The sequence below is a fragment of the Marmota marmota genome, unplaced genomic scaffold, assembly GCF_001458135.2.
Source record: "Marmota marmota marmota unplaced genomic scaffold, marMar, whole genome shotgun sequence".
Taxonomy (NCBI): Eukaryota; Metazoa; Chordata; class Mammalia; order Rodentia; family Sciuridae; genus Marmota; species Marmota marmota.
The window spans coordinates 9,062,032-9,088,668 of NW_025999862.1; the positions used below are offsets into that span (position 1 = coordinate 9,062,032).

The following is a 26,637-nucleotide window of genomic DNA, read 5'->3' on the forward strand; positions in this document are numbered from 1 at the left end:
ATTAAATTCATATTTTATAATTGGCAATTTTCCTATACATGTGGTTGAAAGTAAGCTTCTTGCAAGAACTCAGTTATTTCATATTAAAAAGTAACATTAAATTTATTTATTTCTTCATTTTTGTGGTGCTGAGGATTGAACCCACAGCCTTGCGTATGCTAGGCAAATGCTTTACCACTGAGATATAATCCCAACCCCTTTATTTTTTGCATGTGTGTGTATAATATTAATGCATTTTCATAGATCCATTTTACTTAAGTAATACATTCTTGCTGCATTGGAAATGGTGTTTGTCCTTTTGGAGAGAAGTGTTGGATCATGTTCTTAGATTAATAACTGTCATCATTGTCTTGTTGTGGAAACGTTTTGAAAGAGAACATTGCATTCCTGAAGTCAGAGTGTGGTTCTTGATTTCAGTTTTCATGCACACTCAAGTTCTCCTGGAAAAGGGAATGTGAACAACGGGAAATTGCATCCATAGAGCCATCAAGGGTCATCTCCAGTGTGGGAGGTTTAGGACACAGGTGCACAGGACAACTGCTGCCTCTTCCTGCTGAGCCAGCAACTGTGTGTCCAACTTCACAGACAGGAGGGGAGATCTGGGAAGGAAAACATCTTTACTCTCATGCATGTTTTGGCTTATTGCTAACTCTGCCACAGGTCATTTGGGTTGTGAGAGTGGTCTATTTGTGTGTGCAGCCTGGCTCTTTTAAACACAGTACTTTCTCCTAGTAATGGAGACATAAGAAAATAGAAAAAGTCACCTCTGGGAGAGATAAATTCAGGACCACTCTGTGAGCAATAGTGTATCCCCGACTCTCTCCAGTAATCCACTGCTGATGGTGCTGGCCTGACACTGAGAGAACTTGCTCATGTGTTTATTGATAGAAGTGCTGGGGTACTTTGGGGAAGACTGAGGGCAAAGTTCTCAAGATGCCAGTGGATCCTGGTGCTGGGCTGTTGAACTACTGTGGAGTAACTGACTTGTGAATTTTGTGGGTGTGTTGGAAAAATCTTTTTGAACTTATGCAAAGCAGATAAATAGGCTTTAAACAGATAAAATCAGATGAATTCATATAACTAGGTCCAGCCTGAGTGTTTGGGGAGTGAGAATGCAAAGAAGAAATCTTGAGACAGGTTTGCTAAACAGGGTGTGTTTGTGTGTATGTGTGCATGTGCACTTGCATGGGCTTAAGAACTCTCATCCAAATTTCTATGTGACTTCCAGCACCTGTATCAGAAAACCTGATTCTAATGACATTCATTCTCCGCTCCCCAGCATACCATCCATTTCCTCTTATTTCTGACTGTCAATAGTAATGTAAACTTTACTTTTTTTGGACACATGCTTTTTTTTGTAACGAAGATAAACAGGGGGAAACTCCATGAAGATTTATTTGGACACTTGATCAAAACAAATCTTATAATTGAAAACATTAATAACTTATAATTGTTTAAAAAATGGAAATTTGTTTCATCTTACACAAGTTCTTCTATTGGCCACTTGAAATAAAATTTTAAAACCTTCTGAATAGGTCATCTAAATGTATTTTTTCTTATAAATAGGTTGAAGCAAAAGCAGATTGCTCTTTCCCTATTTCCTTGACTTCACTGTGTGATGTTGCTTATGAAGGCCAGACACAAAATGAGGTGTGTGTGTGTGTGTGTGTGCGTGCGTGTGTGTGTGTGTCTGCACATATGCATACATATAGAATCAGTTTTCTTCTCAATGAAAAGCACAGGAATGTGTCCCCTGCTTCTTCTATGGTTGTGCAGCTTCACACAGCACAAGGTTGTACTCTTGGCTTAGAATGGAAATTCTCTGACTCCTCCAACTACTTTTCTGGTGATGGCTTCAGAATTATGATAAAGACAGGTAATAAGATGTTTCATGAATAAAAGGTCTAAGTCAAAATTCTAATTTGGAAAAACTAGTGCAAAGTAGATTACTTGATTAAAATCCAATGGTTCACATTCCAGGGTGTTCTTCTGACTTCTACTCTTTAGTAGACACAAATGCAGCAAAGATCAAGATTTTATTTTAAACAAAAATTGTTTTATTTTTTTCTATCTGGAAGTGAGGGGAGATAGAAGGCAGAATAAATCTATTTGTAATTTCTTTTCATGAAATACATTAAGCAATGGGTGAATAATTTTATGTTCAGAGTCTAGATTATTTTAAAAAATCTAGGCCATTTATATTTATTGTACTTAGGGGACAATCTAAGAAAATACTATAAGTAAAGTATTTCACCCTGCCTTGTCTTACAGTTTTACATAGAAATTTGGTTAAATGATAGAGGATGCATCTAAGGGAATAAAATTATAAAGTGCCAGTGAAAATAAGAAAAAAATTGTATTTGAAAGCTGCTAAACTAGCTTTATAAATGTAAACTCAGTCACTGAAAGATAAATAGTAAACATATTTTTATTATATACTACACATGTCTGGTAGCACATGTATAACCATAGTAATTACTGTCTTATTATAATATATATATATATATATATATATATATATATATATATATATATATATATCTGCTATAATACTTTCCTTAATGAAGCAATGCTTTTTTTTTTGTAGCCCTTCCTAGTAAATGCGTCATGATTGTGTAAATGAGCATCTGTTTTAAGTTATAGATGCCTCTGCAGCATCTTGGGGTTTGGTTGTTTTAGGGATAGTGAATGTTTTTACTTTTGTATTTTTATACAAGGACAGCTTTTGTATAAAAAAAAAGATTTTTTATATAAAAAATGGGGGAGGGGGTTGTCTCTCCCCAGTTTCGTGGGACTTTAAAATCTACATTGTTTTTCTTATAGTTTATAATAGTGGAGCCCATTACCTCCTTTAGTTAACACTACTTCCTCTTTTCTCCCACAGGGTTCTCAAAGTCAGCTCTGGTGATTGAAGAAAGTTACTTATGCTCAGGTGTTTGGAGAAAGAAAAAAATGTTTCTAGTATTTCTGAAAAAATTTTATTTCTAGAAATGGGGGTGTAATCTATTACCAAATGCCATCTGCAAGTCAAGCAAGATGATATTATGCATCTTTAATCAGTTAAATTTCCAAATTATTTACACTTTAATTCTCAACTTACTTTACAAGGTCTTTGCCAAGTTTGCTTTGAATTAGATGACTTTGCTTGAAAGTTTACCAAGGAAGATGTTTAGGACAGGGAACTTCAAATTCCTAACCCTGAAGCATCGTGGAAGAAGAGGAGGTAGTGCAATTTCTTTTTTTGTTTTAACTCATTGAAATATTTGATTACAGTTTATTTTCATTTAATAGTTTCATCTAAAAGATTATTTTAGTGGTACCAAATCCTAGTGATCATGAGAGTGTTCTTATTCCTGCCAGCTAGAAGATCTGAAATGCTGTTATCAGCCAATATATTCTGGATCCACCAATTTGAATAATGATCTATCAGCTTTGGAGATTTGGATTTCTTAAGATTAGAGACAGCTGTGGGCAGAAAGAAAAGTCCACATTCCCCCACCCCTCCTCTTCCTTCTAACATTCCCACAGAAATTAATATGCTTTGAGCTGAGCCGACTCAGACACAGAGGAGTCAAAGCTGGAGGATTTATTTGAAAAGGAAACCCAAGAAAAATCCTGACACATCTTGCAAAAACCTATTAAAATCTAAACATGACTGCAGTCCAAAGCCTGCCTGTGAAGTGTGGGTTGAGGGGAGATGGTCCAGACCTGGAAACCCTAAATCTATTTGTGTTTTTTGCTGAACTTGGGTCTGGCTCCGTGACATATAGCATTAGATATTCCATAAAGGAGATAAAATCTATCCTGGGGCATAGTTGGACAGGTTGGCTCCTTATGGAGGTGGTAGTTTTTGGATGAAATATGGTATATCCAGGGTGAAGTACCCAAGAGGTGGAGAATCACTTTTAAATACCTCCTTCTTGGGCTTTTACTCTTGAAGTCAGTATCATTTATAAACTATTTAAAGATGGACAATTTTATATCAGTGAAGAGTTTCTCTTCTTTACTTTTCTCCTTCAAATGGGAAATAAAATAGTATAGGGGAAGCGTGTTGAAGAAGATTTTCAAGACCCACTTTCCTGCCTCCATTTCTTGTGTGCAGTAAATCAATGGAGTGATGCATGGGAAAGATCTCCTGTTTCTGTGCAACTGAAATAAAAGGGAAAGGGAGGAAAATAACCCAACTGCCAACTGCATTGCAATCATGAGAAGCCACTGTTGGGAAGAATGCTTTGCTAGTAAATCAGTGCTGTGCCCCTGCCAAGAGGGCATGGTGGTACAAAGGGAGGCATGAAGCTCAAAAACTAGACAGCTATCATGTGTGGCTCCTGACCCTCAGTTATGGGAGGCTGTCTTTCGGGGTTTCAGCTCTGACATTGCAATCCTGGGGCCAACTTTTGGCTCTGCCATGGGTTGGCTGAATGGTGTATTACCCAGTGAGACTCAGCTGTGTCATTTGTGAAGAAATTATTCACAAAGCTGTTATGGAAAGTAAAGAGGATGAGGTATCGATCTGAGCACAGCAACATCGCTAAATAAGAACTTAGTAAAATGTCAGTGCCTACATTCTTAGGAATATTCACTAGTAAAGAGGAAGTTATAAATCTCAGATGTTAGAAAAAATTTATGTGAGTCTGCTTTTCATGGCTAAGACTGAAATACCTGACAGGAAGATGTTAGCTGAGGAAAAGTTTATGCTGAGTTCACAGTTTCAGAGATTTAGTCCGTGGTCAGCTGACTCCATTGCTGTGCACCCAAGATGAGGCAGAACATCATGGCAGAAGGACATGGCAGAGAGAAGCTCTTCACTCATGGTGGCCAGGCAGCAGAGAGAAAGAGAAGAGAGGTGTGGAAGGGCTGCAAGGAAGATGAACCCTTCCAGGGCATACCCCCAGTGACCCATGTCCTCACCTACCTACTACTGTTATCACCCAGGTAGTTCATTCAGACTAGATGGACTGATTAGGTTATAGCTCGCCTAATGTAATCATTTTCACCTCTGAATATTCCTGCATTAACACAGGAGCTTTTGGGGGAACCCTGCATATCCAAATCATAACAACATTATAATGGAAATAATTGTTCCATAATATTTAAATATACAGATGTGAATATTTTGTGGAGACAAGAAGATGTTCTGGATTATTAGAAATGGTGATGTTTTAACTTTCCAAATATTGATTGAGTATTCCTTGTCCAAAATGCTTGGGACCAGCCAAACAAACTTTTGATTTTGAATTTTGGAATCTTGGAATAATCATAATGAGATATCTTGGGGATGGGACCCAAGTCTAAACATGAAATTCATTTGTTTCATGTATATTTTATAGATAATGTCTGAAGGTAACTGTTCAATATTTTTAACAACTTTGTGCATGAAACCATGTTTTATTGTGGGTTTTCTGCTTGTTGTATCATGCCAGTGCTCAAAACATTTTGGATTTTGGAGCATTTCGAATTTCAGATTTTTAGATTGAGGATGCTCAACCTATAGCTTGGAAAGTAGATCCTGCAAAAATACATTGTGGCCAGGTACAGTAGCACACACCTGTAATCCAGTGGTTTGGGAGGCTGAACCAAGAGGATCACATGTTCAAAGCTAAGCCTCAGCAATGGAGAGGCACTAAGCAACTCAGTGAGTACCTATCCCTAAATAAAATACAAAATAAGGCTGTAGATGTGACTCAGTGGCTGAGTGCCCCTGAGTTCAATCCCCAGTACCTGTCCCTCCCACCACAAACAAAACAAAACAAAACAAAATGCCATTGAAATAAAAACTAGTCATGACTTCATATAAAATCTGACTGCAGGGCCTGGGGTTAGCCTTTTTCCCTCTATCAGTCTTTGCTGTTTGACTTATACTGAGGCTGACTTTCCTCATAGTCACAATGTGGCTGCTATAGTTCCAGAAAATGCATCCAAACACAGTGTCCAGATGACAAAGATAGGGCATCTCACCTTGGTGAATTTTTCAAAAAGAAACTTATTCAAAAAAGTAAACTTAAAAAAAAAAAAACAACAAAAAAAGCCAAAAAAGTAAACTTTTGCCACTCATGGTGGAGCATACCTATTATCTCAGTGGCTCGGGAGGCTGAGGCACGAAGATGGTGAATTCAAAGACAGCCTCAGCAAAAGCAAGGCACTAAACAACTCAGTGAGACCCTGTCTCTAAATAAAATAAAAAAAAAAAAAAAAGGCTGGGGATGTGGCTCAGTGATTGAGTACCCCTGAGTTCAATCTCCGGAATCCTCCCCCCACCCCAAAAAAATACAATGTGGCTAAGAATGCATTAAATGGTGATCTGTGGATATTTAGAAGAGGAAGCAGTGTTACTAGAATCTGTAAGTTTTTGCTAAGGTAAGATGTATTCAGTATGCAATCCCTCATGTTTTATTTAAGCCAACATGGAAAGAAATGTAAAACCAATTACAAATAGGCATCACTTAACAAAGGAGATTGTGTTCTGAGAAATGTGTTGTTAGGCCATATCTTTATTGTGTGATCATTATAGACAACTTACACAAACCTAGATGGCAAGGGTCAAGCATTCAGCATAACTTGAAGCAATCAAGAGGCGTGATAATATGATTATTATGGCATGATTCACAATAGCCAAATTATGCAATCAGTGCAGGTGCCCACCAGTGGATGAATAGATAAAGGAAATGTGGTATATATGCCTAATGGAGTATTAATCAGACTTAAAGAAGAATGAAATCATGTCCTTTGCAGGAAAATGGATGGTGCTGGAGATCATCATGTCAAGTGAATAACCCAGATTCAGACAGGTTCACATGTTTTCACTCATATGTAGAATCTAGGGAAGGAGAAAGAGAAGGATAAGAGGAAGGAGGAAAGACAACAATGAAAGTAGAAAGGTGGATTGTTACAATTTAGATATGAAGTGTCCCCCAGAGATTCGTGTGTTTAGGGCTTGGTCCCCAATGCAGCAATGTTCAGAGGCTGGGCAATTGGGAAGTGATAGGATCATGAGGGCTTTGACCTTATCAATGTATTAATCCACTGACAGCTGAAGGATGATTGGGAGGTGGCGGAGACTGTGGGAGCAGGGGCTAGTTGGAGGAAGTAGGTCACTGGGAGAGGGACTTGGAAAGGTGTTTCTCATCCCCATGCCTTTTCTCTTTCCTGGATACCATGAGGAGAGCAGCTTTCTTCCTCCATGTCCTTCCACCATGATGTCCTGCCTCACCTCAGACCCAGAACAATGGAGCCAGCTTCCCATGGACTGAGACCTCTGAAATCGTGAGCCAAAATAAATTTTTTATATGTTATAAGTTTGTTATATGCTTGTATGAATATGCCACTATGAAACCCCTTATTTTATATACTTAATAGGCCCAAATAAAAAGATGTCTTAAGCAAAATATATGTCTGCTTCCTGTGTAACACAACATACTGTTTGCAGTAAGCTTATTTGTTTCATAAGGAGAAGAAGTCCACTCCAAAATAATTTTAAAAAATTTACAGTAGAGTGAATCTATAAACCAGAAACATAGTTGTTTATTATCATTATCAAGTTTTATGCATTGGGCATAATTGTATGTGCTATACTTTTACATGATTGGCGGTGAAGTTGGTTTGTTTATACCCACATCACCCAAACACATGAATAATGTCCCACACTACTCTTTTATTTAACTGTAGAGCGGGACAGTGAGTTGAATTCAAACCTTTGAGACAAACTTGCTTTTTTTTCTTTATGTTTCAAAGCATGTATGTATGTATTTAATTCTGAGAAAGGATCACAGTGGGTTCTCAATTTTAAACTCCATGAAGACAGGGAGTGTTCCCAGTTCCTAGAACAGTGCCTGTCATAAATTTCTACTTGTTAAATGAACGAGTCAGCAAAATATATCATTAAGCAACCACGAGTTACCCAAATGAGGTCTTACTTTTACTTACTTTTCTGCTCTTGGCAATATGTTTGGGCTGGGTTTCTTGGGAAGATTTGTGTGTGTATGCCACAAACTATTTTCTGTTCTTATGGAATTGTGTGAGTTCTACTTACCCACCTTGGGACTATCTTGGAAAAAGTCGGCTCTCCAGAAAGAAGGTGGGAGAGATGGTGTTTGTGATATGACAAGCTAGAAGACAGGAAAGGGACTCCCTGGTTTCACAGAGGATAAAACTGTGGGTAGATTGGCAGGTTTAACTGTTAAACATTATTATCCTTAAGGAAATTCCTATAACACACTTCTGCAATTGGTCAAGCATTTAGGTAAATGAATCATCTCAGTCATTCAGCTGCCTGATCAGTCTGTGGAAGGGTATTCTTGGTTTCTGAGGTAAATGGGCCAGTGTCATGTGAGTCCACTTTCTCACTGTAGTCTCTATCTTCACTTCTAGTGGTTCTCAGGTTAAATAACCTTGATTTTGTCACCTTTCATCCTTCTCTGCTGCTCCTCATTGTTAAGAGAATTTATTTCCCAGTCCTCTTCTTTACTTGTTTCAAAGTTTACAACTTCTGTAGTAGGCAATATAGAGAAGGAAAAAAAAAGGGATCTGATGTATATTAATTAAGGATTCATGTGCTAAATGCTTTATGTATGTTATATTATTCATTCCACTTGGGACACATGGATATTGTCATTCCCTTTTACAAGGCACAGCAAAACTAAATTGTTTGCTTATGCTCACTTAGCTGATGAGGGGCATACCCAGGCACCGAACCTAGAATTATCTTACTCCAGAATCCCTGCTACTTGCTTCAGGGTACCTTTCTGTGCTTCACTCCTGGGCACTTTTTCAAACTCTCTCTGGTTAGATATGCAGACAGAGAGGTAGCAATGGGAGCAGGATGATGTGCAGACGTGCAGGTAGCAAGTCAGAGCAAGAAGCAAGGCTGGGTGAATCTTGAACACTCATCTTCCACTCCTTTCTGTCTGTCTCCTCCCCTCATCTCCCCCAACAATCTTCTGCCTCTGAAAGAAGTCATAACAAGGGATTTGTCTCTTGAGATCAAACCAGTGATCCATCCAGCTCAGTTTCCTGTCTCTTGAATTTGGCTGAATCATGACACTTGACCAGGAGGCACAAGGCTCAGCAGCCCCAGGGTGCACAAACACCAATGCATATTGTAAATGGGATGAAAACATCCTGGTTGACCCCAGACCCATGTGTGCCCCAGACCAGCAGATTTAATGAAGCAAATGGCCAGGTGAGGTCACAGACCAAATTCCATACATGTTTTGCCCACTAGCTTGAAGGGTCTCCATGCCTCTCACTGTCAGATTTATAGACACATCTGAATCTCATTTTTAAAATTCCAGCCTCTGAGCTTTGATATATTTCCTTCTAATACTTTTCTTGTGGCCTGAGGAGCAAGAGGAGCATTTTCAATCTGTCTTGAAATTGAGATGAACAGAGAGGAAATTTTTAGACAATCCTTAAAATGAGCTTAATAATGTTTGTGATGTTGGTGTTGCAGGGACAGGGACAGAGATGGTAATTCTTTTAAAAATGTTTTCTTACTTCAGGTGGAGCTGGTTTAAATTTACTACCCTGCATTTCATGTTATCTCTAAATTATTTCCCCACCAATTATGCATATTGACTGCTGCTATAAGCAAATGATATCTTGTGCCTTAACCGGGTCTAATGTTCACCAACAAGGCAGGTCACAAGGGGCCATGTCAGTGGCTGGGCTAGCAGATTCTTGGTTAGATACAGTAGGAAAAGAAACTCAAAGGACCTGGTGTCCTAGGAGATACCCAACTCTGGCTCTCAGACTGACAATACAGGGAAATAGTGGGAAAATGGTGAGTCAATTCAGAAGTAGGGCTTGCATGGTACTGAAGGAAGCTCTAGTCAAAGGGCAGATCCCAAAGCCATGTGAACGAAAGAAGTATCCTCCCTGCAGGTCCTTAAAGTGTCTGGGCCAGTGGCTGCGCCTTTGCTTCAGCAGTGGATTCTCTGTGATACAGTACAGGCCAAATTGGTACAGGCTAGTCTCTTCTTTAGTGTGTGCATTAGTTGGGCCCAGGGAACTCGATAATGATAGTGCAATGTGGTATTGAGTCTTCTTTTCAAAGAACAAAACAAAAACTTTTCCACTACTGTCTTGTTTAAGTGTGTGAGTTTTATTTTATTCCTTTCATCAAAGAAATCTCTTTTGCAGAGAGATGATTTTTTTGCCTTATTTTTGACAGTTTTCCTTTGTGAACCTGAATTAGGTCTTAATTTTCTTTCTCGTGGTTTTTCTGTTTCTTTTTCTTTGTGAGGCTGATTAAGTCTGACCCATGGGAGCAATGCAGAGTTGGCTGAAAGAGGAGGAAGGCACCCTCCCTTTCCTCTTTCCTCTGAGCTTCACTTGCCTTTTTCATGGCATATGAATACAAAATGTGGATATCTGGATGTGGCTGGAACTTTTCTCAGATTACCCGGATCACAATACAATGGCTAAACTGGAGGACTCCCCGGGCGATTCTACTTTCCAGTGCTTCCTGACAAGTGCATCCCAGGCATGTAGATTCTCCTCTGCCAGCTTATCTGGAAAGTGAACCTAGCCCAGAGTTAGCCCTGCGGGTTGAGAAGGAGGGTGGATTCCTCTTAGAAGCAGTGGTCAAGAGATCAAGTTGATTACATTGGCATTTTTCTTTGGAAAGTTGCAAAGCATTGACATTAAAATATCCTCCCTGTTAATTAAGAGTTTTAATATAACAGGGGTAAAGAACTTTAATGAGCACCATGGCACCCTGCTTGCCGAATTAATGACTAAGCGAAGGGTCCCAGACTCTGGGCTTATCTTCCATTAGGCATCTCTGAGCTGGCAGGAAGAGCAAACTGGCAAGAATCACTGTGGAAGTGATTGAGTTTCTCAAGCAGCCTGTGTTATTTTAATGAGACCGGGATATTGAGAACATGGTGCATTGATAAACTGAAGAAATAATGAAGGTTATTTCTTCTCTCCCCATCTCTTTCCACCCTCTTCAAATGAAGCAATTATTTCCCTGACCTCAGGAACTGCATTTCAAAGAGGTCTGAAGACAGGCTTAGGCCTGCTGCTCTAGTGAATTCTGTGGTGCCCAATTACTGACCTCAGGAGTCAGCATCCTGAAGATTAGAGTCATGGGGAGTTTGCTTCACAGGCTCACTTCTAATAATATGCCTTCCACGCAGACACCATTAACCTGCCTTTTCCAGTTAGCCAATAACGAACGTCTTAGGGCAAAATTGTTATCAGCTCTCCAGGGGTCAGGCCCCCAGCTCTAATTAGAAACAGGGGCATCTGCAGGGGAAAGTAATAAAAGCACCCAACGAATGAAAGCTGACAGTGAATGAAGGCAAGGTGAGAAGTCATCCAGTTCTGAAACTTACTGGAATAATACATATTTGGTGCCTCCCCAGCCCAAAATCAGCTCATTTAGGCTATCCAGCAACTCAAATCTCCTATAAGATAAGCAAGTGGTATTTTTCATGCTGACTTTATTTAAATATTACTAGGGGTGTTAGTCTACTTTATGTCACTATAAAAAATATGTGAGATAATTAACTCATAAAGAGAAAAAGGTTATTTAGGCTCTCAGTTTTGAAGTTTCCAGTTCTCGATTGATTGAGCCTGTGGGGAGAGTAGCACATCATGGGGTGAGTGTGTGGCAGAGCAAAAGTTGCTCACCTCATGGCTAGAAAGCAAGAGTTGGGGGCTGGGGCTCCACATTTCCCTTCAAGGGCACATCCTCCATGACCTCAGAACCTCATTAAACTCCACCTCTTAGAGTTTTCATCACCTCCTAGTAATGCCACGCTGGGACCACGTCTGCAACACAGGGACACTTGGGGGACATTCAAAACCCAAACCTCCCTTGAAAACCTTAATTATTGAGTTGAAATAAATGAACATTTACTGAGAGAGAGTGTGCCAAACACTGCTTGGGCAGATGGCTGGCCCTTCCCCATGGGATTCTCTCAGAGAACCAAACCCTAACGTCCCAGGAATCTGAAGACAGGCTTAGGCCTACACAGAGTGGATCTTTTTTTGCACTTGTTAAATGATAGTAGCCACATGCCATTTGTTGGGGGGATGGGGGGAGTTGAGAAGTGGCCACCCATTTTCCGTAGGGTTTAATCTTGGGTGATGCCCATTGACAAAGGCTGGGTCATAGACATAATTCCTGTTCCCCGTCTAATCCTGTCCTAGGCAGGGCAACAGTTGCAGTCTGGTGATGGCAGACTGTGATGAAGCCCAGGAGAAGGGAGTACATTTCTGTGAGAGCATGTGGAAGAAGCAACTCATATGGTGAGGCATAGCAGGGTGGTCAAGGAGAATCTACCTGAGGAATCAGTATCTAAGCTTCCACCTGGTAGAGGACATGGATCTGGTCAGAAGAGAGGGGAATAAATGTCTGGGCAGAGAGGAGTGTGTAAGAGCATGACCTCAGGTGTTGGGTGAGATACTGGGGATTTTTCATCAGTGGACATTTTGGTGACTGGTGACTCCTTGGTGTTCACTACATAATCTTTATATCATGACACATAGTAGATGCTCAGTAAATACTCACTGAATAACTTAATGAGGAGGGAAAGGCATTTGATCAGAGTAAAAGGTGTAATGGGAGAATGGGGATGGTGGGAAGGGATTTGAGGAATCCCCAGATGGCGGACGTGGAGCTACAGGATTTATTTGCCCAGCTGGATTTTGGTTTGGCTTTGGGTCCACCCCTTCTTTCTATGCCCTTAATTTTGTGAATGGAAATATTTACTCTGTACCATTATATACTGGCTACTTGTAAATTGCTTTTAATTTTACAGGAGCTCACAATGTGAGATTGCCTTGAGCCTCAGAGGAGACTTTGGATGTGAACTTCGAGCAATCTCGGAACTGCTAAGATTGTGGGGACTCTTAGAAAGGGACTAAATGTCTTTTCCATTGTGAGATAGTTGTGACCTTTTGGGGGGACAGGGGTGGAATGTTATGGTTTGGATGGGATTCTCTCAGAGAACCAGACCCTAACCCTAAGTGTCACCCAAAAATTGTGAGACAATGCAAGAGGGTTTAGAGGAGAAATGATTGGGTCATGGCCTTAACCTAATTAGTGAATTCATCCCTGATGGGATTAACTGAGTGGTAACTGGAGGCAGGTGGGGTGTAGCTGGAGGAAGTGGCTCATTGGGGGTGTAGCTGTGGGGTATATATGCATCTGATATATATGAATCTCTCTGCTTTCTGATCATAATGTGAGCTGGTTCCCTCTGCCACACTCTTATGTCATGATGTCCTGCCTCACCTCAAGCCCTGAGGAATGGAGCCTGCTCTCTATGGATTGAGACATCTGAAACCATGAGCCCCTAAATGAACCTTTTCCTCCAAAAACAAATAAACAAAAAGATGGTACAGTATCTCCTACATTTATGTTAGCAAAACAAATACGTTCTTTCCTCTTTTGTTCTTGTTATCTCTCTTATAAGCAACAGTGTCCGAGGGTACATAAAAATTCCTTTAGAATTGAATATTTTGTGAAGTCTGTCTGTGTCCATACATCACACTTGCAAACACATTTCCCAAATCAATATACCCGAAGACCATCCAGACAGACCCTTTGTTTGGCTCTTTAGGGTAAGATGCCCTCTTCACCCTTCCAAATGTCATTGATGCTCAAAGGTTGATTGCAGATGTCATGTCCTCCTAGAGCATTTTCTGATTCACCTCTTCCACTTCTCTTTTCCCACATAGTCGCATAGTCTAATGTGATTTCCATCACCTTTGAGTCCACAGCATTCATGGTTGTAATTCTCTAATGGTGCATTATTTTTTTCTTTTTCATCTCCCATTTTTTTCTCTATTAAATTACTAAAAAGCTTATGGCAATATTTAGGGACTATAGAAGTATACAGCATCAGAAGTGAAGCGTCTGTATTTGTGATCTCATCTGTTTACATACCTACTCTGTCCTGTTAAACAGATGTACTGTCCTTTTTAGGGAAGGTTTACTCTATAAAGTAGACCTCCTGTCAGCCCTCTCAGCATGTGTAGAATTCCAAAGAATGTTCAATCTATCTTTTAATTTGGATTTTAAAAATATGACACATTCTATAAAGAAATCCATGAGTTGGGGCTGGGGTTGTAGCTCAGTGGTTGAGCACTTGCTTCGCATGCATGAGCCACTTGGTTTGATCCTCAGCACCATATAAAAAAATAAATTAATAAAATAAAGATATTGTGTCCATCTAAAAATCTTTAAAAATATTATAAAAAGAAATCCATGAGTGGACAGGATATCTCTGTCTGTCCATTTTGTTTCGATCTCTTGGAAGGGAACAAGGAATTAATTCTCCAGGCTCTCTTCAGGGGCTCCAAATGTATTTTCCCACAATCAGAAGTGAAAGTACCACCTCATCTTCCTGTTCCCTCCTTCCTCCCTTCCTCAGTCCCTCTGTTTCTTATCCCTTTTTTCCCCTCTCACGTAAGGATCAGCAAGCCATTTCTGCAAAGGACCAGAGAGTCAATATGATGACTTTGGGCTGTACAGTCTGTCGAACTATTTGGCTGTGCCACTACAGTGCCAAGGCAGCCATAGGGCACGCATAAATGAATGATGTTTTGTGTTTCAACGAAACCTTGTGGACACTGAAATGTAAATCTCATAGAATTATTATGTCATGGAATGTTCTTTAAAAACTTTTCCCCAACCATTTAAAATTATAAAGATCATTCTAAGCTTGTGAGCCATACAAAAACAGGTAGGCAGCTGATTTGACCAAAGGAACCCTTGTTGCAACCTCTTTCTCTTAAATGCTCACTTCCCTTGTATTGATTTTTGATGAAGTTAACAATGATATTATATTCCTCCTATAAGGGGTGGGGTAAGCATATGAATCTTCAGATTCTGGAGCTGGAGGAGGGAAGTTTAAAGAAACTCTCAAATTGTAAATCTCTTAAAGGCAACAAACAAAACAACATCAGGCCTTCCAAAGAAGACTCACGGACTAGATGACTTACTGCATATATTCTTTTCTTACAGTGCTGAAAGAGTATTTCTTTGCTAGTCTTGAGTTAAAACATTTTTTTTTAATTTTCAGATTTTACTTAGCATGCTAATACAATTTATCCTGATAATAAACTTAAATGTACAGTTATAAAAATGTTTGGTGCTATCCAAGAAAACTAATTCTGAATGTATAAAGTATATGCAGAACCCTTTAAACAGCTGACTTAATTTTCAAACTCAAAAGTGTTGTAACATCAAGTCATTGATGAAAACCAGAGTTTCCACCCCTGTAATTCATGATTCAGACAGTTTTGAGTTTATAAAGGTTTCAGTTGCCCATTCTGTTCCAGCAAGCTCCCACACCTGAAATGAGAACTGACAGCTGAAAACCTCTGACCCCATCTCCTATACCTGTACAGGTGAGGGATGACAAGCTGAATAGAACATGAACTCTAGATTGGGGAGACTGGTTGGTGAGGGAACTGAAAGTGCAGTACCGATGAAGCCATGGATTTTCTTTAAGTTAGAATAATAAAACTGATGTCTAACTTCAAAGAAAGGGTTAATTTTAACCATCTTGGTAACTACTTAAAAACATAATCACTTTTTAATTAATAAATCCTAATGCTGAGTTAGATGATGCTGTTATCAGATAGCGAATTTTAGGTTTAAGATATAAAAATAATAACTAAATGAAAGAAAGCACTGATTTAAAATTATCTTCCTTTAAATTCAGATGCATAATTAAGAATGCTTCCAATTTAACCTTCTGAATGTGAAATCTAGGTATGACATGTCTGGGGCCCTCTTCTCTGACGATGACCACTACAGTTGGGGGAAAGATCCACACGCTAACTAGGAAACTAGGAAATAGCTGACCCTGTGAAAAAAGTCAGTTACTCTGCATTTGATATTTCCATCTGGGCTTATTCTCAACTGTTCAGGATGTGAATTCCTGAAGGTTTCTTCAGCATTTAACTAACTCTTAGTTGAAGGGGCTTGGGACACATCAATTTCTACACACATAAATTGATCCTTGGTGATAGAAAAGTTATCCCCACACCAATAGGAGTACAAATACATTTCGAAGTCCTCATCATATTGGAAGTCCTTGATCTCCACCTTGTCATGAAACACCCCCTGTGAAGGACTGGTGCCCCTCCCTTCCAACAAGGCCTGTGTTGGTCTAACTTTCCCAAGGTATGGTGGACTAGAGTTGCAGGAACTAGAGTTAAAACATTTTTAAGTACACATTTTATTCTACATAATTAGGTTATATTTCTGCAAATAAAGACGTTTTTGAAAACTTTACTATCTTTGCACCATCAATCTGAATGTCTGGTACAAATTTAGTGGTCAAATCTTTTGAAATGAATTGCTCCTGATAATTGCTGTCAACCATACAATTCTTAGCCACTGATTTTATCCTCAAACCATACATTTTACTCTTTTCTGCTATTCCTCATTTAAATTAGCAAACAAAAAAACAAAAAGGACATATCTTCAAGATTATTTCATAAGCACAGACTATCTTGCAAATCAAAAGAGAGGACATATTTGCCTTTTTAGACCCAATTTCATGTCTCCTTTTCTTAAATTGCAAGGCACAGTTTACTGGGGATGGAGAATGCAAATCTTTTCATCCTTTTACCTGTATTAAATCTAAACATGGTAGTTTTGTGTAGCTTTCTAAAAAGTTCAACAGTTTTGAAGACTTGTATTAAAATGGTTCATTCTGCCTGCATTTGTTTGAGTGTATCTTCTCTCAGTGACCAAGTTGCTTTTGACAGTCTTCTCCACTCCATTCCTATTTTTTCTGCCTTTCTTGAAATCAGATGTGGAATTCTTAGTAGACATGGTGTCTTCTTTGTATCATTAATGTCTGAGTTTTAATGACTGTGGAGAAACACACATTGGTCAAAATGGGAGAAGAGGAGACTGGGTCAGAGGGAGACTTCTTCCAGAACTCTTAAAACATGCCATTGACTCTGGAATCTAAGCTAACACATTGGGGTCTTCAATTTATACAATCTTTCCCTGGTCAAAAAATAAAACGTCTAACAAGCCTACAGGTATACTCAGCAGCCATATTAAAGTTCTCATAAATCATTTATAGGTTACAGAGTAAACACGCCTGGCTCTTTGTATTTTGGTTCTTTGGCTGAAAGCTCCATTCCAGCTGGTCTCACATCAGTCTGGGTGTTTTCCCCAAACATTCAAGTTCCTCCTTCTGTGATCCTTTTTAAAAATATGGATAATTCTGTATAGCTATACATGGGGCCTAGGAGGACAATTGAGAGATGGGCTCTGTTGTCTTTGGCAGCATGATGTTGTACTGCTCATAGCCAGAGAATAATCACATGCTGTCCTTACCTATAAAAGGCCTCTCGTGTATGTTTTCCAGGAATCACACACCCATTTTCAAAGATAGGTCTCAATTCTGCTGATGCACCATGACAGCAGGAGCTAGAAAACTATATCCATGTCTGCTTTACATGGCTCCTGAGCTAAAAATGATTTTTACATTTTAAATTTCTTTTTGAAAATCAAAAGAATATCATTTAGTGATGTAGGACATATTGTAGAATTCGAATTTCAGTGTCCATATGTATTATTGTATCACAGCCGTCCTCTTTTGCAAATATGTTACTTAGAGTTGCTTTTGTGTTCTAATGGCAGAGTTGAGTCCTTCTGGCAGAGATTTCCAGAAGGCCTGAAAAGTCCATTAGTTTTCTCAGTCCTAATTATAAAAACATGGACTTTGGGTCAGACTTTCTGGTTTGAATTCTGGTTCTGCCTCCTATAATACGAAACCTGTAAGTTTTTCTTGTGTATAAAGTATTTTCTTATTTGTAAAATATATGTAAAGTTTGTCTACTTTATTGTTTTCTTGTGAAAATTATATGGCAACTTCTGCCTGTACTCCAATCCCTCTGATGTCATGGTTCAAATTATTGAAATTGTGGGTATTCCACTCTTTCCAGATTGTGTTAGTCAGGTTTTCATCACTATAATGAATACCTGACATAATCATCTTATAAGGAGAAAAGGTTTATTTTTGTCTCACAGCTTTGGAGTTTTCAGTCCACATTGATTGAGCCTGTTGCTTTTTGGCTGGAGGTGAGACAACACATATTGATGGAAATGTGTGGAAAAGCAAAACTACTCACCTCATGCCCAGAAGGTAAAAAAGAGAGAGAGAGACTGGGGTCCCACAGTCCTCTTGAAGAGGATGCTCCCAATCACCTAAAGACCTCCCATTAGGCCCCACCTCTTATATTGTCCACCACCTCCTAAGAATACCAAGCTGGGAACCACTAAACACATGGGTCTTTAGGACACTTAAGATCAAATTATAGCATCAAAGAATGCTCACATTTCAAAGAGAAGACTTTGTAAGATTGTGAATTTAACTAATACTTAGATTGAGCAAACAGCAGTGTCAATCTTTTAGGTTTAGTTTTCCATTAACTCAATTATAAGATGTTAAGTAACACTTTCAGCATCACAGAAAAGCCATGTATGATTTTCCCTGCCTGGAGGTGGGAAATCTGAAGTTTGAGCATGAATTATGTAGCTTTACTTTATCTTGCACACTCATTAGCCAACTAGCTTGGTCCCTAAGGGTCCACTTGCAGCAAGAGTACTGTCTCTATGACCAGGGGCACTGATTTGATCAGTAGGTTAGTCAATGTGCATATGGGCTTATTCCAAACTCAGATCTCGGATCTGAGAATATTACACTTGTTATATCTCAGTGTGACCATCTGATTTCTTTCATCATGCTCTTTGGTACTAAGTAATCAGCTGCAGTTTGGTTGTACATGAACCATTTGTTAGAGTGATACTGGGTGGCTACCAAAGTTGGGGGAAGAAATAAAGAGCTGATCCTTGGGCCTGAAGAAGGAGTCAGGGAACTTGTGGGGATTTGGGATCACAGAACTCATGAACTCTCTCTTTGATGCTGCTTTCAGGTAACTCAGCTCCATCCCAATCGTCCCTATAGCTTGGCGTGAGACTCTGGCATCTGTAAAGCAAATCTTAGGGGCCACTGATGTGGGCAAGAGGGAAGGTCCTGCACTGAAATTCCTTCACCATCACATTATGTAGGTGAGTTGGAATAAAATTAGAGATATAAACTTCACCCCATCCTTTAATTATTTTTGGCTTTGGTGATGGAGAGTGAGGGCTTATTTTCCATATACCCTCAGCTTCCTAAACTACAAATCCATATAATAATACCCACTTCATCCTGTTGTTGTAAAGATTAAATAAAAGAATATGTGGAAAGTCACCTATATACCATGAATGGCATATAGTGAGCAATCAATGACTGGGAACTATTCCTGAATTATTGTTCTTTGCATCAATTTCTTTGCACAACAATGTATTCTCATCAAAAGCTATGTTCTCAATTTCCAGGACTGGTAACCAGAGCCCCTTCATGTTTCTAGCAGAAGTCACAGAAGAAATTGCACTCAAGAATAAAGTTTAGATCAGACATAGTTCACTACTTTTTAAACAAATTGTTTAGGTCCAGGACAAGGCTGTTTGTACACCAGGTCAGTAACTGTTTTTTGACCAATTTATGTGTTAGATTAAAATCTCCTTTAGGGTAAGACTGGATATTCTCCATCTTTTTAAGTTTAATTCAGTTAACTTTTAATTTTAAAGAAGACTGAATCTAGTTTAGGCACAACTATGGGGGAGGGAAAGGTATATGGAGGACTTTTTGTTAATGGGAGTGAAGACATTGTCCCTCATTACAAGACAATTGCAGTGTAGGAGGAGGGGGTGTTAACTTAAAATTTTTGGAAGGCAGCTGGCTCTGACAGCTACAGGGACAGGTGTAAGGTCACAAAGATTATAATCCTGTCCTGTGGCTCTCTCTGAGTATGATATTACTGAGAGATGCTATTCTGCTTTGTTTGTTGATATAAAGCAGTTTGTTTGACTACTGTAGCCTGAGTGTATTTTACCAGTCAAATTGTGAGTGGGGAAAAAGTGGATACCAACTGGTTGTCTTCCTATGCATTTTACAACACAAAGATTTCACATGTCTAAGAGTTTCACAGTCAGCTCTCACCCTATGAATCATTTTAAATAAGAATAAGTAAGTCATAAAAATTTATGTATGCTCACAGAAATGTATCTCCAGGCTTTTTCCTATGTTCACTCTCAAAAATATTGACTCCAAAAAACAGTGAACTATGAGAACATTTGTTTTATCTTTGTGCTCTAGAAATTAAACCGGCTCTGCCCAAGTCTAGTATCTCCCAACAATGTAATATTATGTAGTAAATTACACTAAATTTTATATCTATGTTCACATTCTTTTATCTTTGGGGAATTACTGAAGACCTCTGTTTTGTGCCACTGGTTAAAATACCATTTTAAATTTTTAAAATTTTTTTATCAGTGAAATTATTATAGCTATTTATTATTATGTTTTTTGAGGGGGCTTGCATGTTCCTAGTATAAATTATGATAAGCATGATTTTTCAAACCTTTATACTAAATTGTTTTATAACAAATGACACCAAAACCGAGTGGGTTAAAACAACCATTTTGTTTTGATCATGGTTTATAAGACAGGACTTTGGGAAAGGGGTTGGCTGGCTGGATTATCTCTGCTCCTTGTGGTGTTGGCTGGGCAGTGGGATGGATTCCACTTCCAAGATGGCTTCTTCACTCATGTATCTGACTCCTCTGCACTTTTTGGCTTCTCTCTCTCCATGTGGCATTTCATCCTCCTGTGTCTATCCACAAGCCCCAGGGGTTCTCATAGCATGACTGTCACAGGGAAATTGTACTTTTTCAAGTGGTAGCTAGCTTCTGGGGGTAGAAGCAAAAGATGCAGCCACACTACATAAGGTCCAGAACAATATCACTTCCTCCATATTCTCTTGTCAAAGCTGACCAGAGCAAGCCCAGATTCGAGAGAATGAAGAAATAGACTCCACCTCTTGGTGGAAGAGTGCCAAGGTGACAGTGAAGAAGAGCTCATATGGTAGGAGACTTTTTTACAGTCTTTGAAAAATGCATTGTGCCACAGTAAGACAAATTTTAAACACTTCCCATAAATTTAAGCTTTTTCCACAAAAAGTAGTAACTATTATCTCCACTATTTTGCAGATTAAAAAAACTGAGTTCCGTGGAGCCAAATGATTGCCCCAAAGAGTACAGAGTCAACAAGTAGCATATCTTCTTTAAATAATGAGAAATCTCATTCCCCCCACTGGAATGAAGTACATGTATGAAGACATGAATGGTATGAATATACTTTGTATCCAACCAGAGATATGAAAAAATGTGCTCTATTTGTGTAATATGAATTGTAATGCATTGTGCTGCTGTATATAGCAAATTAGAATAAAAAATAAATAACTCATAAAATGGATCAGCTACTTTAATAATAATGAAAAATGTGATGGGTGGACTCTGACTTCCTCCCTATCATATTCAAACCTGAGCATATTTGTATTCTTGTCTGAAAAAGAAAATTTGGTGGTTGTTTTAAAGCCTCTTATTTGAATATGAGAAATTTTTATATAGCATATTAGAAAAACAGAAATAGGACATAAGTGATCTTTTCTTCTTCAAGAAGCCTGGGGTGTGATGGAAAGAACTGCAGGTGAACACTAGTGCTCCCATCTACATGTGTGGAAAGTTGGGCAAGTTGCTTGAACTTCCTGGATATTACTAAAAATAAACCTGAAGCTACATATCTTGAAGTGTTTTATATTAAAAAAGAGTATGTATGGGTGATACTACAGCCTGGACAGAGAAGAAATGCAATAAGTGTTAGTTACTGAAGTGTGTGAATTCAGGAGCTGCATAGGGGTTGATTTCCGTCCTGTTCACCTAAAAAATAAATTTCATCCTGTCTTCTACACTCTGGTGGGAGAGGTGTGACTCACCCTTGCTACACTCTTCTTTGCAGTTTGGCTCTGGGCTGGTGTGGCTAATCTTTTCCCCAGACTTCTTGTTTCTACTTTCTCTTAGTATCAGCTTAAATTGAATCAATTCAGGAGCTTTGTATTTTAGATTGTGCACAGAGAGAATTTCAATCAATATCCTTATAATTGTATAATTGGCTCATTTTGTATATTTGAATGCAAAATGACTTTGGGTCAAAAGGTATGCATTATTTGTGAATTTGACAATTTCTGCCAAATGCTCTCCTTTATATGTTTACCAATTTATCATCTCTTGCCAATGTAGGAGAGGTCTGTTTTCTCTCTTTGCCAACAGTGTGATTTAAAGCTCTTTGATCTTTTCTAAATTAGTCAGTGAAATATGGGATTCCATTATAATACAATTAGCATTTCTCTTATTATGAGTAATGTTGTTTGTCTTCTCATGTGTATATGAAACATTTGTGAAACCATCTCTTCATATTTTGTCCATAATTTTGTGTTGGAGTATATAATACACATGTAAAATTTTTTTCTAAGATGACTTTTATATTAAGAAAATGAGCATTTTATTTGCATATGCAAATACTTTTCTAGCTCTTGCATGTGAGTTTGCCTTGTTTATCGTGTTTTTGTTATGAGGAATTATAAAAGTTTTATATAGACAAATTCTGTTTTTTTCCTGGGTATTCTGAGTTTTTCATCATTTTTAGAGATATTTTTCTCCATTCTGAGATGATGATAACAATCTCCCATGTTTTATTTTATATTTTTATTAATCATGCAAAACTTCCCCATCCACTTGATTATAACAAACTTGTAAAATTGGAAACTTTACATAAAAATATAGATTTTTGGTTTGGGAGATCTGCAGCTCTCTCACATGGAAACAACTGGCTTGTCCCCTCTGGACAGGACCAATCCTTTCCACTTTGCTAGGGTCTCTACCTTGCCCTTGTAGTCATTGGCATTCCAAGCAAGCCCTCCTAAGCAATTAAGCTTGCTGCTTCTGAATTAGAATCTTTCTGAGGTTAGGGAGTGGAAGATCTGAGTTGATGAAAGTGTTGGGTTCTCTTTACCTAACTGTCTGTTTTCTGTAAGATTTTATAAGACTCTCCATTTTAATATTATAATGTGGTGCTTCCAGAATTGGGGTACACATTGATATTCTGAAAGTAGGCAAATCCATAATGCCAATGTACATCTTGCTGAAGCACGCTTTAGTGTGATATGGTGGTGCAGTTTAACTGGCAATTTATTTAAAACAATAATTTAAAAATAATCATGGATTTAATTGGAGTATAAATCAATATTTGTATGTTTTTTCCCCAAAGATTAAACAACTTTAACTTATGTATGTGATCACTCTAACATGAGGGTCACTTAGGTATAAGTTTGACACCATTGGGTAATGTTTTCTATAGCAAGTTTAAATATAGATAAAATGTTCTTCAGGTCAATGTTTCCTGCACTGTACTCATTTCAAACAGCTAATGTTGATTCAGAGCTCTGTTAAACAGAGTTATCAGGTAAAAGGGAGGTTAGTTGACTCATGAAACCAGGGGGATACTTTGAATTAACATACTATATATAAATAAAGTTTCTATTAATCACAAGAAAATATTTCTATATATGAGAAAAGGAATAAAAGGGGTAAGTCAAGAAGGAGAAATTACATTGTTGCTTAAAGTCTTTCAGAATTTTATTCAAATAATAGAGAACAGATTTATTTCAGACAATTATTTATCACATGCTTTGGAATTACTTGTTGAACAGTAGAGAGTAGCTTGAGTACTTAAATCTGGGTGTGTAAAAAAGGATGATCATGTAAATAAATAGTCATGCATCTGAGAAATGAATGCAATCAGTAAGCAATTTTGTCATTGTGTGGACAATTCAGAGTGTACATATACATACCTAGATGCCATAAATTCAGATATGGATAATTTATAAGTTCAAACAAAGAGAAACAGTGGGCTGAAAGTGGGTGGATATATACAATTATCCCAGGGAAATACAAATTCAAGAAAATCACTATAGCCAGAATAATATTAGATAATATCTATTTTAAGGCAAAAGACATTTCAGAGATCATTACACAGTGCCTAGTTAATTTGGCTAAATTAAGAAATAAATCAACCATCACAAAGGGAGTTTTTCAGATAACTTCTTTAGATATTTATAGACAGAACAGATAAACAGTCAGTAAATATATAGTTAACCAGCTCTGTGGATATGTATGGAACACTTCTCCCAAATGCTGGGGAACATTCAGAGGATTTATGAAAACTGACCTTGATTTAGACATAAAGCATGTCTCAACAAAAAATTAAGAATGAATGTCATATGAAGCACATTACATAAACACCGCAATTAAGTTAGAAATCTATAATGAAAAGGTAACTTTAAGACACACACACCATGGGCTCAGAAATTGGAAAATATACTCCTAACTTCTTATGAATCAAAGAAGAAATCAATATGGAAATTTAAAAATAATGTGAAATTGACATTTTATGAAACTGTTGTTGATGGAAATTGGTGGACAGTTGTTGTTTAGTTCCAGCTGTGATGTCAAAGATGCCAGGACTTCTGACTTTCCCCAGAGGAACCAGAAAATCATGGATATTTTAAGGGGAAGTTTTCTGGTTGTGGAACTGTGTGTGACTCTTCACCTTCCCCTAAAGCATTGGCAGGCCCATAGTTCACCCATTTGCAGTTTATGGGGGAAGTGGGAAACCGCTGAAAGTTTAGTGTCCTAAAGAATTGATTTGATTTGAAATACTAATTAAACCAGAGACTCTGCATCTAATAGAAGGAAAAGTAGGCCCTAATCTTCATCATGTGGGATTAGGCCCCAACTTCCTTAATAAAACTCTTATAGCACAATAATTAAAACCAAGAATCAATAAATGGGATGGAATCAAGCTAACAAGTTTCTTCTCAGTAAAAGAAACAATCTGTGAGGTGAACAGGGAGCCCACATCCTGGGAGCAAATTTTTACCCCTCCCACATTAGATAGAGCACTAATCTCTAGGGTATGTAAAGAACTCAAAAAGCTAAGCACCAAAAAACAAATAACACAATCAACAAATGGGCCAAAGACCTGAACAGACACTTCTCAGAAGAGGATATACAATCAATCAACAAATATATATATATACAAAAATGCTCATCATCTCTAGCAATTAGAGAAATGCAAATCAAAACCACTCTAAGATATCATCTCACTCCAGTCAGAATGGCAGCTATTATGAAGACAACAGTAAGTGGTGGAGAGGATGTGGGGAAAAAGATACACTTATACATTGTTGGTGGGACTGCAAATTGGTGCAGCCAATATGGAAAGCAGTATGGAAATTGCTTGGAAATATTGGAATGGAACCAGCATTTGACCCAGCTATCCCTCTCCTAGGTCTATACACAAAGGACTTAAAAACAGCATATTACAGGGACACAGCCACATCAATGTTTATAGTAGCACAATTCAAAATAGCTAAACTGTGGAGCCAACCTAGATGCCCATCAGTGGATAAATGGATTTAAAAAAAGTGGCATATATACACAATGGAATTTTATTCAGCAATAAAAGAGAATAGAATTATTTGCAGGTAAATGAATGGCGTTGAAGAAGATGATGCTAAGTAAAGTTAGCCAATCCCCAAAAAAACAAATGCCAAATGTTTTCTCTGATATAAGGAGGCTGACTCATAGTGGGGTAGGGACGGGGAAGCATGGGAGGAATAGATGAATTATAGATAGGGAAGAAGAGTGTGAGGAAAGGGAGGGGGCAGGGGACTAGCAAGGATAGTGGAATGTGATAGACATCATTATCCAAAGTACATGTATGAAGACACAAATTGGTGTCAATATATTTTATATACAGAGATATGAAAAATTGTGCTGTGTAAGTGTAATAAGAATTGCAATGCATTCTGCTGTCATTTATTTTTTAAAAAATCAATAAAAAAGAAATACTAAGGGGCCAGTAATATTCTATATATTATTGTTGCATACATATCTTATTTGTATATAATACACAAAATATTATGCAAACATTTTGAAATAAAAAAACCCCAAAGGTCAAATATTTTCTCTAATATGTGGATGCTAATTCACAATAGGGAGAATGGGCACTAGAGAAGAATAACATTACCTTAGATTAGGTAGAGGGAAGTGAAAGGAGGGGAGGAGAGGAGATGTGGGGATAGGAAGGACAGTAGAACAAAACAGACATTATTACTTTATGTATATATGTGACTGCATGACCAATATTTCTACAATATGTGCACTTAGAAAAGTGAGGAATTAATTCCATCTATGTATGATATATCAATGTGCATAAATGCATTCTACTGTTATGTATCACTAATTAAAACAAATAACAAATTTTAAAAACAAGCACATGAAAAATTAAGTCTAGTTCAATATTTCACTTCCAGGTATATAAAATACATAGCACTTGATTTTGGAGCTTTCCAAATCACCCTCTCAGGCTGCACAGAATCTCAATAGTTTTTACAAGCACAAGAAGCCAGGCATGGTGGTGCATGCCTGTAATCCCAGGGGCCCAGGAGGATTGCAGGTTCAAAGCTAGCCTCAGCAACATAGTGAAGCTGCAAGCAACCTAGTGAAACCCTGTCTCAAAAAAAAAAAAAATCTGGGAATGTGGCTCAATAGTTAAGTGCCCCTGGTTCAATTCCTGGTACATAAATAGATTAAATAAATAAACAAACAAACATAAGCCTAGGAAAATGAAAGAAGTCTCTGGTCTT

At 38.1% G+C, this 26,637-nt stretch overlaps 1 long non-coding RNA gene across 2 annotated transcripts; it reads left to right on the plus strand.

Moving 5' to 3' along the window:
• The first annotated feature begins 5,648 nt into the window (after positions 1 to 5,648).
• Positions 5,649 to 22,232, plus strand: LOC125618700. Of its 2 annotated transcripts, XR_007350099.1 has the most exons (4): positions 5,649 to 7,263; positions 18,919 to 19,054; positions 19,367 to 19,506; positions 21,080 to 22,232. It is a non-coding gene; the product is annotated as an uncharacterized LOC125618700 (long non-coding RNA). The 2 variants fall into 2 exon arrangements; XR_007350100.1 differs by lacking the exons at positions 5,649 to 7,263; positions 21,080 to 22,232 and adding an exon at positions 14,825 to 15,363.
• The last annotated feature ends 4,405 nt before the right edge of the window (positions 22,233 to 26,637 follow it).